At 48.0% G+C, this 14049-nt stretch overlaps 26 non-coding genes across 26 annotated transcripts; all 26 read left to right on the top strand.

The window, feature by feature from the left end:
• Nucleotides 1–51: 51 nt before the first annotated feature.
• TRNAL-CAA (transfer RNA leucine (anticodon CAA)) lies at nt 52–170 on the top strand. Its single transcript has 2 exons — nt 52–89; nt 125–170. It is a non-coding gene; the product is annotated as a tRNA-Leu (tRNA).
• A 612-nt stretch (nt 171–782) lies between these two features.
• On the top strand, nt 783–901 carry TRNAL-CAA (transfer RNA leucine (anticodon CAA)). Its single transcript has 2 exons — nt 783–820; nt 856–901. It is a non-coding gene; the product is annotated as a tRNA-Leu (tRNA).
• A 65-nt stretch (nt 902–966) lies between these two features.
• TRNAW-CCA (transfer RNA tryptophan (anticodon CCA)) lies at nt 967–1085 on the top strand. The gene is made up of 2 exons: nt 967–1004; nt 1040–1085. It is a non-coding gene; the product is annotated as a tRNA-Trp (tRNA).
• A 247-nt stretch (nt 1086–1332) lies between these two features.
• TRNAL-CAA (transfer RNA leucine (anticodon CAA)) lies at nt 1333–1451 on the top strand. The gene is made up of 2 exons: nt 1333–1370; nt 1406–1451. It is a non-coding gene; the product is annotated as a tRNA-Leu (tRNA).
• Nucleotides 1452–3521: 2070 nt separating this feature from the next.
• TRNAL-CAA (transfer RNA leucine (anticodon CAA)) lies at nt 3522–3640 on the top strand. Its single transcript has 2 exons — nt 3522–3559; nt 3595–3640. It is a non-coding gene; the product is annotated as a tRNA-Leu (tRNA).
• Nucleotides 3641–3890: 250 nt separating this feature from the next.
• TRNAL-CAA (transfer RNA leucine (anticodon CAA)) lies at nt 3891–4009 on the top strand. Its single transcript has 2 exons — nt 3891–3928; nt 3964–4009. It is a non-coding gene; the product is annotated as a tRNA-Leu (tRNA).
• Nucleotides 4010–4624: 615 nt separating this feature from the next.
• TRNAL-UAA (transfer RNA leucine (anticodon UAA)) lies at nt 4625–4743 on the top strand. Its single transcript has 2 exons — nt 4625–4662; nt 4698–4743. It is a non-coding gene; the product is annotated as a tRNA-Leu (tRNA).
• Nucleotides 4744–4990: 247 nt separating this feature from the next.
• Nucleotides 4991–5109, top strand: TRNAL-UAA (transfer RNA leucine (anticodon UAA)). The gene is made up of 2 exons: nt 4991–5028; nt 5064–5109. It is a non-coding gene; the product is annotated as a tRNA-Leu (tRNA).
• A 64-nt stretch (nt 5110–5173) lies between these two features.
• On the top strand, nt 5174–5292 carry TRNAL-CAA (transfer RNA leucine (anticodon CAA)). The gene is made up of 2 exons: nt 5174–5211; nt 5247–5292. It is a non-coding gene; the product is annotated as a tRNA-Leu (tRNA).
• Nucleotides 5293–5719: 427 nt separating this feature from the next.
• On the top strand, nt 5720–5838 carry TRNAL-CAA (transfer RNA leucine (anticodon CAA)). The gene is made up of 2 exons: nt 5720–5757; nt 5793–5838. It is a non-coding gene; the product is annotated as a tRNA-Leu (tRNA).
• Nucleotides 5839–6266: 428 nt separating this feature from the next.
• On the top strand, nt 6267–6385 carry TRNAL-UAA (transfer RNA leucine (anticodon UAA)). The gene is made up of 2 exons: nt 6267–6304; nt 6340–6385. It is a non-coding gene; the product is annotated as a tRNA-Leu (tRNA).
• A 63-nt stretch (nt 6386–6448) lies between these two features.
• TRNAL-CAA (transfer RNA leucine (anticodon CAA)) lies at nt 6449–6567 on the top strand. The gene is made up of 2 exons: nt 6449–6486; nt 6522–6567. It is a non-coding gene; the product is annotated as a tRNA-Leu (tRNA).
• A 1522-nt stretch (nt 6568–8089) lies between these two features.
• On the top strand, nt 8090–8208 carry TRNAW-CCA (transfer RNA tryptophan (anticodon CCA)). The gene is made up of 2 exons: nt 8090–8127; nt 8163–8208. It is a non-coding gene; the product is annotated as a tRNA-Trp (tRNA).
• A 64-nt stretch (nt 8209–8272) lies between these two features.
• On the top strand, nt 8273–8391 carry TRNAL-CAA (transfer RNA leucine (anticodon CAA)). Its single transcript has 2 exons — nt 8273–8310; nt 8346–8391. It is a non-coding gene; the product is annotated as a tRNA-Leu (tRNA).
• Nucleotides 8392–8640: 249 nt separating this feature from the next.
• Nucleotides 8641–8759, top strand: TRNAL-CAA (transfer RNA leucine (anticodon CAA)). Its single transcript has 2 exons — nt 8641–8678; nt 8714–8759. It is a non-coding gene; the product is annotated as a tRNA-Leu (tRNA).
• A 246-nt stretch (nt 8760–9005) lies between these two features.
• On the top strand, nt 9006–9124 carry TRNAL-UAA (transfer RNA leucine (anticodon UAA)). Its single transcript has 2 exons — nt 9006–9043; nt 9079–9124. It is a non-coding gene; the product is annotated as a tRNA-Leu (tRNA).
• Nucleotides 9125–9188: 64 nt separating this feature from the next.
• Nucleotides 9189–9307, top strand: TRNAL-CAA (transfer RNA leucine (anticodon CAA)). The gene is made up of 2 exons: nt 9189–9226; nt 9262–9307. It is a non-coding gene; the product is annotated as a tRNA-Leu (tRNA).
• Nucleotides 9308–10281: 974 nt separating this feature from the next.
• On the top strand, nt 10282–10400 carry TRNAL-UAA (transfer RNA leucine (anticodon UAA)). Its single transcript has 2 exons — nt 10282–10319; nt 10355–10400. It is a non-coding gene; the product is annotated as a tRNA-Leu (tRNA).
• Nucleotides 10401–10647: 247 nt separating this feature from the next.
• TRNAL-UAA (transfer RNA leucine (anticodon UAA)) lies at nt 10648–10766 on the top strand. The gene is made up of 2 exons: nt 10648–10685; nt 10721–10766. It is a non-coding gene; the product is annotated as a tRNA-Leu (tRNA).
• A 64-nt stretch (nt 10767–10830) lies between these two features.
• TRNAL-CAA (transfer RNA leucine (anticodon CAA)) lies at nt 10831–10949 on the top strand. Its single transcript has 2 exons — nt 10831–10868; nt 10904–10949. It is a non-coding gene; the product is annotated as a tRNA-Leu (tRNA).
• A 426-nt stretch (nt 10950–11375) lies between these two features.
• On the top strand, nt 11376–11494 carry TRNAL-CAA (transfer RNA leucine (anticodon CAA)). Its single transcript has 2 exons — nt 11376–11413; nt 11449–11494. It is a non-coding gene; the product is annotated as a tRNA-Leu (tRNA).
• A 428-nt stretch (nt 11495–11922) lies between these two features.
• TRNAL-UAA (transfer RNA leucine (anticodon UAA)) lies at nt 11923–12041 on the top strand. The gene is made up of 2 exons: nt 11923–11960; nt 11996–12041. It is a non-coding gene; the product is annotated as a tRNA-Leu (tRNA).
• Nucleotides 12042–12104: 63 nt separating this feature from the next.
• TRNAL-CAA (transfer RNA leucine (anticodon CAA)) lies at nt 12105–12223 on the top strand. The gene is made up of 2 exons: nt 12105–12142; nt 12178–12223. It is a non-coding gene; the product is annotated as a tRNA-Leu (tRNA).
• A 432-nt stretch (nt 12224–12655) lies between these two features.
• TRNAL-CAA (transfer RNA leucine (anticodon CAA)) lies at nt 12656–12774 on the top strand. Its single transcript has 2 exons — nt 12656–12693; nt 12729–12774. It is a non-coding gene; the product is annotated as a tRNA-Leu (tRNA).
• Nucleotides 12775–13564: 790 nt separating this feature from the next.
• On the top strand, nt 13565–13683 carry TRNAL-UAA (transfer RNA leucine (anticodon UAA)). Its single transcript has 2 exons — nt 13565–13602; nt 13638–13683. It is a non-coding gene; the product is annotated as a tRNA-Leu (tRNA).
• Nucleotides 13684–13929: 246 nt separating this feature from the next.
• Nucleotides 13930–14048, top strand: TRNAL-UAA (transfer RNA leucine (anticodon UAA)). The gene is made up of 2 exons: nt 13930–13967; nt 14003–14048. It is a non-coding gene; the product is annotated as a tRNA-Leu (tRNA).
• The last annotated feature ends 1 nt before the right edge of the window (nt 14049 follows it).

The raw sequence follows: 14049 nt of genomic DNA, 5'->3' as shown, positions 1-14049 counted from the left end.
TTACTACCAGCACAGAGTCAGCGTCTACTTTTGCTGAGGCTGACATATCGTATCAGAATGGCCAAGTGGTCTAAGGCTCCAGACTCAAGGGAAACCTTGCCCAGTGATACGGGTTGAACGAGGCTTCTGGTCCACGTATGTAGGCGTGGGTTCGAATCCCACTTCTGACAAACTTTTTTTTTACTTTACTACCAGCACAGAGTCAGCGTCTACTTTTGCTGAGGCTGACATATCGTATCAGAACGGCCGAGTTGTCTAAGGCACCAGACTTAAGGGAAACATTGCCCGGTGATACGGGTTAAACGAGGCCTTTGGTCCAAATATGTCGATGTAGGTTGGAATCCCACTTCTGACAAACTTTTTTTACTTTACTACCAGCCCAAAGTCAGTGTCTCCTTTTGCTGGGGCTGAAATATCCTGTCAGAACGGCCGAGTGGTCTAAGGCTCCAGACTCAATGGAAACCGTGCCCAGTCATACGAGTTGAACGAGGCTTCAGGTCAATGTATGTGTGCGTGGGTGCGAATCCCTCTTCTGACAAACTTTTTTACTTTACTACCAGAACAAAGTCAGTGTCTTTTGCTGCAGCTTATATATCGTGTCAGAACGGCCGAGTTGTCTAAGGCACCAGACTTAAGGGAAACATTGCCCAGTGATACGGTTTAAACGAGGCCTTTGGTCCAAGTATGTCGACGCGGGTTGGAATCCCACTTCTTACAATCTTTTTTTTACTTTACTACCAGCACGAAGTCAGTCTCTTCTTTTGCTGGGGCTGATATATCGTGTCAGAATGGCCGAGTGGTCTAAGGCGCCAGACTCAAGGGAAACCTTGCCCAGTGATACGAGTTGAACGAGGCTTCTGGTCCACGTATGTGGGCGTGGGTTCGAATCCCACTTCTGACAAACTTTTTTTTACTTCACTAACTGAACAAAGTCAGCGTCTCCTTTTGCTGAGGCTGACATATTGTATCAGAATGGTCGAGTGGTTTAAGGCGCCAGACTCCAGGGAAACCTTGCGCAGTGATACGGGTTGAACGAGGCTTCTGGTCCACGTATGTGGGCGTGGGTTTGAATCCCACTTCTGACAAACTTTTTTTATTTTAGTACAAGAACAAAGCCAGTGTCTCCTTTGGTTAGGACCAAAGTATCGTGTCAGAATGGCCGAGTGGTCTAAGGCTCCAGACTCAAGGGAAACTTTGCCCAGTGATACGGGTTGAACGAGGCTTCTGGTCCACGTATGTGGGCGTGGGTTCGAATCCTATTCTGACAAACTTTTTTTTTACTTTACTACCAGAACAAAGTCAGTGTCTCCTTTTGCTGGGCTGAAATATTGTGTCAGAATGGCCGAGTGGTCGAAGGCGCTAGACTCAAGGGAAACATTGCCCGGTGATACGGGTTAAACGAGGCTTCTGGTCCACGTATGTGGGCGTGGGTTCGAACCCAACTTCTGACAATCTTTTTTTACTTCACTAACAGAACAAAGTCAGTGTATCTTTTTGCTGAGGCTGATATATCGTATCAGAATGGCCGAGTGGTCTAAGGCGCAAGACTGAAGGGAAACCTTGCTCGGTGATGCGAGTTGAACGAGGCTTCTGGTCCAAGGATGTGTGCGTGGGTTCCAATCTCACTTCCGTCAATTTTTTTTTACTTCACTAACAGAACAAAGTCAGTGTCTTCTTTTGCTGGGGCTGATACATCGTATCAGAATGGCCGAGTGGTCTAAGGCGCCTGACTGAAGGGAAACCTTGCCCGATGATGCGAGTTGAACGAGATTTCTGGTCCACGTATGTGTGCGTGGGTTCGAATCTCACTTCCGTCAATTTTTTTTACTTTACTACCAGCACAGAGTCAGCGTCTTCTTTTGCTGAGGCTGACATCACGTATCGAATGGCCGAGTGGTCTAAGGCGCCAGGCTGAAGGTAAACCTTGCGCAGTGATACGGGTTGAACGAGGCTTCAGGTCCACGTATGAGGGCGTGGGTTTGAATCCTACTTCTGACAAACTTTTTTTATTTTACTACAAGAACAAAGTCAGTGTCTCCTTTTGCTGGGCTGAAATATTGTGTCAGAATGGCCGAGTGGTCGAAGGCGCTAGACTCAATAGAAACCGTGCCCAGTCATACGAGTTGAACGAGGCGTCAGGTCAACGTATGTGTGCGTGGGTGCGAATCCCACTTCTGACAAACTTTTGTTACTTTACTACCAGAGCAAAGTCAGTGTCTCTTTTTGCTGGGGCTGAAATATCGTATCATAATGGCCGAGTGGTCTAAGGCGCAAGACTGAAGGGAAACCTTGCTCGGTGATGCGAGTTGAACGAGGCTTCTGGTCCAAGGATGTGTGCGTGGGTTCCAATCTCACTTCCGTCAATTTTTTTTACTTCACTAACAGAACAAAGTCAGTGTCTTTTTTTGCTGGGGCTGATATATCGTATCAGAATGGCCGAGTGGTCTAAGGCGCCTGACTGAAGGGAAACCTTGTTCGATGATGCGAGTTGAACGAGGTTTCTGGTCCACGTATGTGTGCGTGGGTTCGAATCTCACTTCCGTCAATTTTTTTTACTTTACTACCAGCACAGAGTCAGCGTCTTCTTTTGCTGAGGCTGACATCACGTATCGAATGGCCGAGTGGTCTAAGGCGCCAGACTCAAGGTAAACCTTGCGCAGTGATACGGGTTGAACGAGGCTTCTGGTCCACGTATGAGGGCGTGGGTTTGAATCCTACGTCTGACAATCTTTTTTTATTTTACTACAAGAACAAAGTCAGTGTCTCCTTTTGCTGGGCTGAAATATTGTGTCAGAATGGCCGAGTGGTCGAAGGCGCTAGACTCAATGGAAACCGTGCCCAGTCATACGAGTTGAACGAGGCGTCAGGTCAACGTATGTGTGCGTGGGTGCGAATCCCACTTCTGACAAACTTTTTTTACTTTACTACCAGGACAAAGTCAGCGTCTCCTTTTGCTGAGGCTGACATATCGTATCAGAATGGCCGAGTGGTCTAAGGCGGCAGACTCCAGGGAAACCTTGCGCAGTGATACGGGTTGAACGAGGCTTCTGGTCCACGTATGTGGGCGTGGGTTTGAATCCCACTTCTGACAAACTTTTTTTATTTTAGTACAAGAACAAAGCCAGTGTCTCCTTTGGTTAGGACCAAAGTATCGTGTCAGAATGGCCGAGTGCTCTAAGGCTCCAGACTCAAGGGAAACTTTGCCCAGTGATACGGGTTGAACGAGGCTGCTGGCCCACGTATGTGGGCGTGGGTTCGAATCCTATTCTGACAAACTTTTTTTTACTTTACTACCAGAACAAAGTCAGTGTCTCCTTTTGCTGGGCTGAAATATTTTGTCAGAATGGCCGAGTGGTCGAAGGCGCCAGACTTAAGGGAAACCTTGCCCAGTGATACGAGTGAAACGAGGCTTCTGGTCCATGTATGTGTGCGTGGGTTTGAATCCCACTTATGACAAACACTTTTTTACTTTACTGCCAGCACGAAGTCAGTCTCTTCTTTCGCTGGGGCTGATATATCGTGTCAGAATGGCCGAGTGGTCTAAGGCGCCAGACTCAAGGTAAACTTTGCCCAGTGATACGGGTTGAACGAGGCTTCTGGTCCACGTATGTAGGCGTGGGTTCGAATCGCACTTCTGACAAACTATTTTTTTACTTTACTACCAGCACAGAGTCAGCGTCTACTTTTGCTGAGGCTGACATATCGTATCAGAATGGCCAAGTGGTCTAAGGCTCCAGACTCAAGGGAAACCTTGCCCAGTGATACGGGTTGAACGAGGCTTCTGGTCCACGTATGTGTGCGTGGGTTTGAATCCCACTTATGACAAACACTTTTTTACTTTACTGCCAGCACGAAGTCAGTCTCTTCTTTTGCTGGGGCTGATATATCGTGTCAGAATGGCCGAGTGGTCTAAGGCGCCAGACTCAAGGTAAACTTTGCCCAGTGATACGGGTTGAACGAGGCTTCTGGTCCACGTATGTAGGCGTGGGTTCGAATCCCACTTCTGACAAACTTTTTTTTACTTTACTACCAGCACAGAGTCAGCGTCTACTTTTGCTGAGGCTGACATATCGTATCAGAACGGCCGAGTTGTCTAAGGCACCAGAGTTAAGGGAAACATTGCTCGGTGATACGGGTTAAACGAGGCCTTTGGTCCAAGTATGTCGATGTGGGTTGGAATCCCACTTCTGACAAACTTTTTTTTTACTTCACTAACAGAACAAAGTCAGTGTCTCCTTTTGCTGGGGCTGATATATCGTATCAGAATGGCCGAGTGGTCTAAGGCGCCACACTGAAGGGAAACCTTGCGCGGTGATGCGAGTTTAACGAGGCTTCTGGTCCACGTATGTGTGCGTGGGTTCGAATCTCACTTCCGGCAATTTTTTTTTTACTTTACTACCAGCACAAAGTCAGTGTCTCCTTTTGCTGGGGCTGAAATATCGTGTCAGAATGGCCGAGTGGTCTAAGGCTCCAGACTCAAGGGAAACCTTGCCCAGTGATACTGATTGAACGAGGCTTCTGGTCATCGTATGTGGGCGTGGGTTCGAATCCTATTCTCACAAACGTTTTTTACTATACTGCCAGAACAAAGTCAGTGTCTGCTTTTGCTGGGCTGAAATATTGTGTCAGAATGGCCGAGTAGTCAAAGGCGCCAGACTTAAGGGAAACCGTGCCCAGTGATACGGGTTGAACGAGGCTTCTGGTCCACGTACGTGGGCGTGGGTTCGAATCCCACTTCTGACAAACTTTTTTTACTTTACGACCAGCACAGAGTCAGCGTCTTCTTTTGCTGAGGCTGACATATCGTGTCAGATTGGCCGCCTGGTTTAAGGCGCAAGACTGAAGGAAAACCTTGCTCGGTGATACGGGTTGAACGAGGCTTCTGCTCCACGTATGTGGGCGTGGGTTCGAATTCTATTCTGACAAACTTTTTTTTTACTTTACTACCAGAACAAAGTCAGTGTCTCCTTTTGCTGGGCTGAAATATTGTGTCAGAATGGCCGAGTGGTCGAAGGCGCCAGGCTTAAGGGAAACCTTGCCCAGTGATACGAGTGTAACGAGGCTTCTGGTCCACGTATGTGTGCGTGGGTTCGAATCCCACTTCTGACAAAGTTTTTTTACTTTACTGCCAGCACGAAGTCAGTGTCTTCTTTTGCTGGGGCTGATATATCGTGTCAGAATGGCCGAGTGGTCTAAGGCGCCAGACTCAAGGGAAACCTTGCCCAGTGATACGGGTTGAACGAGGCTTCTGGTCCACGTATGTGGGCGTGGGTTCGAATCCCACTTCTGACAAACTTTTTTTACTTTACTACCAGCCCAAAGTCAGTGTCTCCTTTTGCTGGGGCTGAAATATCCTGTCAGAACGGCCGAGTGGTCTAAGGCTCCAGACTCAATGGAAACCGTGCCCAGTCATACGAGTTGAACGAGGCTTCAGGTCAACGTATGTGTGCGTGGGTGCGAATCCCACTTCTGACAAACTTTTTTACTTTACTACCAGAACAAAGTCAGTGTCTTTTGCTGCAGCTTATATATCGTGTCAGAACGGCCGAGTTGTCTAAGGCACCAGACTTAAGGGAAACATTGCCCGGTGATACGGTTTAAACGAGGCCATTGGTCCATGTATGTCGACGCGGGTTGGAATCCCACTTCTGACAATCTTTTTTTTACTTTACTACCAGCACGAAGTCAGTCTCTTCTTTCGCTGGGGCTGATATATCGTGTCAGAATGGCCGAGTGGTCTAAGGCGCCAGACTCAAGGGAAACCTTGCCCAGTGATACGAGTTGAACGAGGCTTCTGGTCCACGTATGTGGGCGTGGGTTCGAATCCCACTTCTGACAAACTTTTTTTTACTTCACTAACTGAACAAAGTCAGTGTCTCCTTTTGCTGGGGCTGATATATCGTATCAGAATGGCCGAGTGGTCTTAGGCGCCAGACTGAAGGGAAACCTTGCGCGGTGATGCAAGTTTAACGAGGCTTCTGGTCCACGTATGTGTGCGTGGGTTCGAATCTCACTTCCGGCATTTTTTTACTTTACTACCAGCACAAAGTCAGTGTCTCCTTTTGCTGGGGCTGAAATATCGTGTCACAATGGCCGAGTGGTCTAAGGCTCCAGACTCAAGGGAAACCTTGCCCAGTGATACGGGTTGAACGAGGCTTCTGGTCCACGTATGTGGGCGTGGGTTCGAATTCTATTCTGACAAACTTTTGTTTTACTTTACTACCAGAACAAAGTCAGTGTCTCCTTTTGCTGGGCTGAAATATTGTGTCAGAATGGCCGAGTGGATGAAGGCGCCAGGCTTAAGGGAAACCTTGCCCAGTGATACGAGTGTAACGAGGCTTCTGGTCCACGTATGTTTGCGTGGGTTCGAATCCCACTTCTGACAAAGTTTTTTTACTTTACTACCAGCACAAAGTCAGTGTCTCCTTTTGCTGGGCTGAAATATTTTGTCAGAATGGCCGAGTGGTCGAAGGCGCTAGACTCAAGGGAAACATTGCCCGGTGATACGGGTTAAACGAGGCTTCTGGTCCACGTATGTGGGCGTGGGTTCGAATCCAACTTCTGACAATCTTTTTTTTACTTCACTAACAGAACAAAGTCAGTGTATCCTTTTGCTGAGGCTGATATATCGTATCAGAATGGCCGAGTGGTCTAAGGCGCAAGACTGAAGGGAAACCTTGCTCGGTGATGCGAGTTGAACGAGGCTTCTGTTCCAAGGATGTGTGCGTGGGTTCCAATCTCACTTCCGTCAATTTTTTTTTACTTCACTAACAGAACAAAGTCAGTGTCTTCTTTTGCTGGGGCTGATATATCGTATCAGAATGGCCGAGTGGTCTAAGGCGCCTGACTGAAGGGAAACCTTGCTCGATGATGCGAGTTGAACGAGGTTTCTGGTCCACGTATGTGTGCGTGGGTTCGAATCTCACTTCCGTCAATTTTTTTTACTTTACTACCAGCACAGAGTCAGCGTCTTCTTTTGCTGAGGCTGACATCACGTATCGAATGGCCGAGTGGTCTAAGGCGCCAGGCTCAAGGTAAACCTTGCGCAGTGATACGGGTTGAACGAGGCTTCTGGTCCACGTATGAGGGCGTGGGTTTGAATCCTACTTCTGACAAACTTTTTTTATTTTACTACAAGAACAAAGTCAGTGTCTCCTTTTGCTGGGCTGAAATATTGTGTCAGAATGGCCGAGTGGTCGAAGGCGCTAGACTCAATGGAAACCGTGCCCAGTCATACGAGTTGAACGAGGCGTCAGGTCAACGTATGTGTGCGTGGGTGCGAATCCCACTTCTGACAAACTTTTTTTACTTTACTACCAGAGCAAAGTCAGTGTCTCTTTTTGCTGGGGCTGAAATATCGTATCATAATGGCCGAGTGGTCTAAGGCGCAAGACTGAAGGGAAACCTTGCTCGGTGATGCGAGTTGAACGAGGCGTCTGGTCCAAGGATGTGTGCGTGGGTTCCAATCTCACTTCCGTCAATTTTTTTTACTTCACTAACAGAACAAAGTCAGTGTCTTCTTTTGCTGGGGCTGATATATCGTATCAGAATGGCCGAGTGGTCTAAGGCGCCTGACTGAAGGGAAACCTTGTTCGATGATGCGAGTTGAAGGAGGTTTCTGGTCCACGTATGTGTGCGTGGGTTCGAATCTCACTTCCGTCAATTTTTTTTACTTTACTACCAGCACAGAGTCAGCGTCTTCTTTTGCTGAGGCTGACATCACGTATCGAATGGCCGAGTGGTCTAAGGCGCCAGACTCAAGGTAAACCTTGCGCAGTGATACGGGTTGAACGAGGCTTCTGGTCCACGTATGAGGGCGTGGGTTTGAATCCTACGTCTGACAAACTTTTTTTATTTTACTACAAGAACAAAGTCAGTGTCTCCTTTTGCTGGGCTGAAATATTGTGTCAGAATGGCCGAGTGGTCGAAGGCGCTAGACTCAATGGAAACCGTGCCCAGTCATACGAGTTGAACGAGGCGTCAGGTCAACGTATGTGTGCGTGGGTGCGAATCCCACTTCTGACAAACTTTTTTTACTTTACTACCAGGACAAAGTCAGCGTCTCCTTTTGCTGAGGCTGACATATCGTATCAGAATGGCCGAGTGGTCTAAGGCGCCAGACTCCAGGGAAACCTTGCGCAGTGATACGGGTTGAACGAGGCTTCTGGTCCACGTATGTGGGCGTGGGTTTGAATCCCACTTCTGACAAACTTTTTTTATTTTAGTACAAGAACAAAGCCAGTGTCTCCTTTGGTTAGGACCAAAGTATCGTGTCAGAATGGCCGAGTGGTCTAAGGCTCCAGACTCAAGGGAAACTTTGCCCAGTGATACGGGTTGAACGAGGCTTCTGGTCCACGTATGTAGGCGTGGGTTCGAATCCCACTTCTGACAAACTTTTTTTTACTCTACTACCAGCACAGAGTCAGCGTCTACTTTTGCTGAGGCTGACATATCGTATCAGAATGGCCAAGTGGTCTAAGGCTCCAGACTCAAGGGAAACCTTGCCCAGTGATACGGGTTGAACGAGGCTTCTGGTCCACGTATGTGTGCGTGGGTTTGAATCCCACTTTTGACAAACACTTTTTTACTTTACTGCCAGCACGAAGTCAGTCTCTTCTTTTGCTGGGGCTGATATATCGTGTCAGAATGGCCGAGTGGCCTAATGCGCCAGACTCAAGGTAAACTTTGCCCAGTGATACGGGTTGAACGAGGCTTCTGGTCCACGTATGTAGGCGTGGGTTCGAATCCCACTTCTGACAAACTTTGTTTACTTTACTGCCAGCACGAAGTCAGTCTCTTCTTTTGCTGGGGCTGATATATCGTGTCAGAATGGCCGAGTGGTCTAAGGCGCCAGACTCAAGGGAAACCTTGCCCAGTGATACGGGTTGAACGAGGCTTCTGGTCCACATATGTGGGCGTGGGTTCGAATTCTATTTTGACAAACTTTTTTTTACTTTACTACCAGAACAAAGTCAGCGGCTCCTTTTGCTGGGCTGAAATATTGTGTCAGAATGGCCGAGTGGTCGATGGCGCCAGACTTAAGGGAAACCTTGCCCAGTGATAAGAGTGTAACGAGGCTTCTGGTCCACGTATGTGGGCGTGGGTTCGAATCCCACTTCTGACAAACTTTTTTTACTTTACTGCCAGCACGAAGTCAGTCTCTTCTTTTGCTGGGGCTGACATATCGTGTCAGAATGGCCGAGTGGTCTAAGGCGCCAGACTCAAGGGAAACCTTGCCCAGTGATACGGTTTGAAGGAGGCTTCTGGTCCACGTATTTTGGCGTGGGTTCGAATCCCACTTCTGACAAACTTTTTTACTTCAATAACAGAACAAAGTCAGTGTCTCCTTTTGCTGGGGCTGATATATCGTATCAGAATGGCCGAGTGGTCTAAGGCGCCATACTAAAGGGAAACCTTGCTCGGTGATGCGAGTTGAACGAGGTTTCTGGTCCACGTATGTGTGCGTGGGTTCGAATCTCACTTCCGTCATTTTTTTTTATTTTACTACAAGAACAAAGTCAGTGTCTCCTTTTGCTGGGCTGAAATATTGTGTCAGAATGGCCGAGTGTCGAAGGTGCTAGACTCAAAGGAAACCGTGCCCAGTCATACTAGTTGAACGAGGCTTCTGGTCCACGTACGTGTGCGTGGGTGCGAATCCCACTTCTGACAAACTTTTTTACTTTACTACCAGAACAAAGTCAGTGTCTTCTTTTGCTGCAGCTTATATATCGTGTCAGAACGGCCGAGTTGTCTAAGGCACCAGACTTAAGGGAAACATTGCCCGGTGATACGGATTAAACGAGGCCTTTGGTCCAAGTATGTCGGTGTGGGTTGGAATCCCACTTCTGGCAAACTTTTTTTTTACTTCACTAACAGAACAAAGTCAGTGTCTCCTTTTGCTGGGGCTGATATATCGTATCAGAATGGCCGAGTGGTCTAAGGCGCCACACTGAAGGGAAACCTTGCGCGGTGATGCGAGTTTAACGAGGCTTCTGGTCCACGTATGTGTGCGTGAGTTCGAATCTCACTTCCGGCAATTTTTTTTTACTTTACTACCAGCACAAAGTCAGTGTCTCCTTTTGCTGGGGCTGAAATATCGTGTCAGAATGGCCGAGTGGTCTAAGGCTCCAGACTCAAGGGAAACCTTGCCCAGTGATACGGGTTGAACGAGGTTTCTGGTCATCGTATGTGGGCGTGGGTTCGAATCCTATTCTCACAAACGTTTTTTACTTTACTGCCAGAACAAAGTCAGTGTCTGCTTTTGCTGGGCTGAAATATTGTGTCAGAATGGCCGAGTAGTCAAAGGCGCCAGACTTAAGGGAAACCGTGCCCAGTGATACGGGTTGAACGAGGCTTCTGGTCCACGTACGTGGGCGTGGGTTCGAATCCCACTTCTGACAAACTTTTTTTACTTTACGACCAGCACAGAGTCAGCGTCTTCTTTTGCTGAGGCTGACATATCGTGTCAGAATGGCCGCCTGGTTTAAGGCGCAAGACTGAAGGAAAACCTTGCACGGTGATACGGGTTGAACGAGGCTTCTGCTCCACGTATGTGGGCGTGGGTTCGAATTCTATTCTGACAAACTTTTTTTTTACTTTACTACCAGAACAAAGTCAGTGTCTCCTTTTGCTGGGCTGAAATATTGTGTCAGAATGGCCGAGTGGTCGAAGGCGCCAGGCTTAAGGGAAACCTTGCCCAGTGATACGAGTGTAACGAGGCTTCTGGTCCACGTATGTGTGCGTGGGTTCGAATCCCACTTCTGACAAAGTTTTTTTACTTTACTGCCAGCACGAAGTCAGTGTCTTCTTTTGCTGGGGCTGATATATCGTGTCAGAATGGCCGAGTGGTCTAAGGCGCCAGACTCAAGGGAAACCTTGCCCAGTGATACGGGTTGAACGAGGCTTCTGGTCCACGTATGTGGGCGTGGGTTCGAATCCCACTTCTGACAAACTTTTTTTACTTTACTACCAGCCCAAAGTCAGTGTCTCCTTTTGCTGGGGCTGAAATATCCTGTCAGAACGGCCGAGTGGTCTAAGGCTCCAGACTCAATGGAAACCGTGCCCAGTCATACGAGTTGAACGAGGCTTCAGGTCAACGTATGTGTGCGTGGGTGCGAATCCCACTTCTGACAAACTTTTTTACTTTACTACCAGAACAAAGTCAGTGTCTTTTGCTGCAGCTTATATATCGTGTCAGAACGGCCGAGTTGTCTAAGGCACCAGACTTAAGGGAAACATTGCCCGGTGATACGGTTTAAACGAGGCCTTTGGTCCAAGTATGTCGACGCGGGTTGGAATCCCACTTCTGACAATCTTTTTTTACTTTACTACCAGCACGAAGTCAGTCTCTTCTCTTGCTGGGGCTGATATATCGTGTCAGAATGGCCGAGTGGTCTAAGGCGCCAGACTCAAGGGAAACCTTGCCCAGTGATACGAGTTGAACGAGGCTTCTGGTCCACGTATGTGGGCGTGGGTTCGAATCCCACTTCTGACAAACTTTTTTTTACTTCACTAACTGAACAAAGTCAGTGTCTCCTTTTGCTGCGGCTGATATATCGTATCAGAATGGCCGAGTGGTCTTAGGCGCCAGACTGAAGGGAAACCTTGCGCGGTGATGCAAGTTTAACGAGGCTTCTGGTCCACGTATGTGTGCGTGGGTTCGAATCTCACTTCCGGCATTTTTTTACTTTACTACCAGCACAAAGTCAGTGTCTCCTTTTGCTGGGGCTGAAATATCGTGTCACAATGGCCGAGTGGTCTAAGGCTCCAGACTCAAGGGAAACCTTGCCCAGTGATACGGGTTGAACGAGGCTTCTGGTCCACGTATGTGGGCGTGGGTTCGAATTCTATTCTGACAAACTTTTTTTTTACTTTACTACCAGAACAAAGTCAGTGTCTCCTTTTGCTGGGCTGAAATATTGTGTCAGAATGGCCGAGTGGATGAAGGCGCCAGGCTTAAGGGAAACCTTGCCCAGTGATACGAGTGTAACGAGGCTTCTGGTCCACGTATGTTTGCGTGGGTTCGAATCCCACTTCTGACAAAGTTTTTTTACTTTTCTACCAGCACAAAGTCAGTGTCTCCTTTTGCTGGGCTGAAATATTTTGTCAGAATGGCCGAGTGGTCGAAGGCGCTAGACTCAAGGGAAACATTGCCCAGTGATACGGGTTAAACGAGGCTTCTGGTCCACGTATGTGGGCGTGGGTTCGAATCCAACTTCTGACAATCTTTTTTTTACTTCACTAACAGAACAAAGTCAGTGTATCCTTTTGCTGAGGCTGATATATCGTATCAGAATGGCCGAGTGGTCTAAGGCGCAAGAATGAAGGGAAACCTTGCTCGGTGATGCGAGTTGAACGAGGCTTCTGGTCCAAGGATGTGTGCGTGGGTTCGAATCCCTTTTCTTTCAAACTTTTTTTTACTTCACTAACAGAACAAAGTCAGTGTCTCCTTTTGCTGGAGCTGATATATCGTATCAGAATGGCCGAGTGGTCTAAGGCGCCAGACTGAAGGGAAACCTTGCGCGGTGATGCGAGTTGAACGAGGCTTCTGGTCCACGTATGTGTGCGTGGGTTCAAATCTCACTTCTGACAAACTTTTTTTACTTTACTGCCAGCACGAAGTCAGTCTCTTCTTTTGCTGGGGCTGATATATCGTGTCAGAATGGCCGAGTGGTCTAAGGCGCCAGACTCAAGGGAAACCTTGCCCAGTGATACGGTTTGAACGAGGCTTCTGGTCCACGTATTTTGGCGTGGGTTCGAATCCCACTTCCGTCATTTTTTTTATTTTACTACAAGAACAAAGTCAGTGTCTCCTTTTGCTGGGCTGAAATATTGTGTCAGAATGGCCGAGTGTCGAAGGTGCTAGACTCAAAGGAAACCGTGCCCAGTCATACTAGTTGAACGAGGCTTCTGGTCCACGTACGTGTGCGTGGGTGCGAATCCCACTTCTGACAAACTTTTTTACTTTACTACCAGAACAAAGTCAGTGTCTTTTTTTGCTGCAGCTTATATATCGTGTCAGAACGGCCGAGTTGTCTAAGGCACCAGACTTAAGGGAAACATTGCCCGGTGATACGGGTTAAACGAGGCCTTTGGTCCAAGTATGTCGATGTGGGTTGGAATCCCACTTCTGGCAAACTTTTTTTTTACTTCACTAACAGAACAAAGTCAGTGTCTCCTTTTGCTGGGGCTGATATATCGTATCAGAATGGCCGAGTGGTCTAAGGCGCCACACTGAAGGGAAACCTTGCGCAGTGATGCGAGTTTAACGAGGCTTCTGGTCCACGTATGTGTGCGTGAGTTCGAATCTCACTTCCGGCAATTTTTTTTACTTTACTACCAGCACAAAGTCAGTGTCTCCTTTTGCTGGGGCTGAAATATCGTGTCAGAATGGCCGAGTGGTCTAAGGCTCCAGACTCAAGGGAAACCTTGCCCAGTGATACGGCTTGAACGAGGCTTCTGGTCATCGTATGTGGGCGTGGGTTCGAATCCTATTCTCACAAACGTTTTTTACTTTACTGCCAGAACAAAGTCAGTGTCTGCTTTTGCTGGGCTGAAATATTGTGTCAGAATGGCCGAGTAGTCAAAGGCGCCAGACTTAAGGGAAACCGTGCCCAGTGATACGGGTTGAACGAGGCTTCTGGTCCACGTACGTGGGCGTGGGTTCGAATCCCACTTCTGACAAACTTTTTTTACTTTACGACCAGCACAGAGTCAGCGTCTTCTTTTGCTGAGGCTGACATATCGTGTCAGAATGGCCGCCTGGTTTAAGGCGCAAGACTGAAGGAAAACCTTGCTCGGTGATACGGGTTGAACGAGGCTTCTGCTCCAGGTATGTGGGTGTGGGTTCGAATTCTATTCTGACAAACTTTTTTTTACTTTACTACCAGAACAAAGTCAGTGTCTCCTTTTGCTGGGCTGAAATATTGTGTCAGAATGGCCGAGTGGTCGAAGGCGCCAGGCTTAAGGGAAACCTTGCCCAGTGATACGAGTGTAACGAGGCTTCTGGTCCACGTATGTGTGCGTGGGTTCGAATCCCACTTCTGACAA

This window comes from Rhipicephalus microplus, chromosome 2 (assembly GCF_043290135.1).
Source record: "Rhipicephalus microplus isolate Deutch F79 chromosome 2, USDA_Rmic, whole genome shotgun sequence".
Taxonomy (NCBI): Eukaryota; Metazoa; Arthropoda; class Arachnida; order Ixodida; family Ixodidae; genus Rhipicephalus; species Rhipicephalus microplus.
The sequence above is the reverse complement of the archived record's forward strand: the minus strand, read 5'-3'. Positions and strand labels throughout refer to the sequence as shown.